Genomic DNA, 1,918 nt, shown 5'->3' with positions numbered 1-1,918 from the left:
TCGATTATGCGATCACATCTTACCCTCTTCTGAATATAATAGTTAATTTTTCAATAGATAAGAGATTGGACAGTGACCACTTACCCTTATCCCTATCAATCAGATTAAAGGTAAACTGCCGGCTTCAGGCAATTTATAATCCTGCCATTAACCACCTGTATTTTACCCATAAACGCCCTAGGTGGACTGTGACAGCTGACTCTAAAATAGCGGAATTTATCTCATCCCCATCGACCAAAATTATACAAGAGGTCCTTGGAAGCTCTTCCAATCTTCCTGAGTCTTTAACTGCTTATGAATCGCTGATTGAGTCTCTTCAACCTTTTCTAGTACCAAAAGCTGCAGCCACCCAAACCAACTTAAGCTCTGGCACACATAACTGGTACGATTCAGAATGTCTAACTCTGAAAAGACATCTTAAAAAAAATTATTTATGTTATTGCCGGCAAAATGCTAATTGCTTGCCGGAAGTTTATTATAGTACCAAAAGGAAGTATAAGGCGCTTATAGCCGCCAAAAAATGGCAAGCCTCTCTAAAGGGATGGGAAACCTTGAGACAAGCAGCCATAGACAAAAACTCCAAGAGCTTTTGGTCACTAGTTAACGGCTCTACCAGACCATACAATCTTGCCCCCTGTAACATCTTACCGTGTGTTTGGGAACAATACTTTATCGACCTACAAAAGGAGTCATGTCACACTTCCTCAAAAGCCCTGCCTATTGATGACTGTGGAAATCTTCCCATCTGGCCCCCGGTCTCGCAGTCAGAAATTACTGAGCTGATTAATAAGTTAAAGCCAGCTAAAGCCCCGGGTGGAGATAATATTCCCCCAGAACTTCTGAAAAAGTACTCAGTCTGGTGGGTTCCTCTTTTGGCCAACTTATTTACATTGATTAACAACTCTGGACACTTCCCTCAGGCCTGGAAGAAAGCCATTGTGGTACCCATTTTCAAAAAAGGCCCTAGGGATGAGCCGTCCAGCTATAGGCCAATAAGCCTGCTTTCAATCGTTGGTAAGCTCTACGCAAATTATTTAAAGAGGAAATTGTTAAACTGGATGGACGGGGAAAATGTACTAGGATGAGAACAGGCAGGATTCAGGAGTGGCAGATCTGTTATGGATCACTGTCTCATTCTCCATCACTTAGCCGAAAAATATAGGAACCATGTTGGGAGCGGCCTTTATGTCGCTTTTATTGACCTGAAGTCCACTTTTGATTCCATCTCGAGGGACTTACTCTGGGCCAAATTGGATAAAACCTCTATTGACAAAAGGCTCCTATTCCTGGTATACAATCTCCATCTGAACACCTCGATTAGTGTTCGTTGTGGACGGAATGGGGATCTTTCCAACTCAATACCCACGTCAAAAGGTGTCAGACAGGGATGTGTATTGGCTCCTCCTCTGTTTAATCTTTTTTTGAATGACCTGGCTTCCAACTGTCTTGCGCAGGACCTTCATTCGCCCAAAATTAAAGGAAGTAGATGTCCCCTCCTGCTCTACGCAGATGACGCGGCCCTGCTTTCCTTTTCAAAAGTAGGCCTTATACGATTGATCAGAGTTTTTATGAATTATTGTTCAGGGAACTCATTAACAATTAACTTCACCAAAACTAAAATTGTAGTGTTTTCAAAATCCCACTCGACTTCTAGATGGAAAATTAAGGGCCATTCTATTGAGCAAGTCAGCTCATATAAATACTTAGGGATGATATTCCACTCTTCTCTTTCGTGGGTGCCCCATATTCGTGCGGCAGTTGCTACGGCACGGACAACATCGAAGGCCATTCTACGTTATCACTATGGCAAAGGAGGACAATTTATACCAGCAGCCATTCAGGTTTTTAGAGCCAAAGTTCTACCCCAATTATTATATGGGGTGCAGTTATGGATATACTCATTTAATTCCACAGTTGA

Source organism: Rhineura floridana, chromosome 11, assembly GCF_030035675.1.
Source record: "Rhineura floridana isolate rRhiFlo1 chromosome 11, rRhiFlo1.hap2, whole genome shotgun sequence".
NCBI classification, from domain to species: domain Eukaryota; kingdom Metazoa; phylum Chordata; class Lepidosauria; order Squamata; family Rhineuridae; genus Rhineura; species Rhineura floridana.
The sequence above is the reverse complement of the archived record's forward strand: the minus strand, read 5'-3'. Positions refer to the sequence as shown.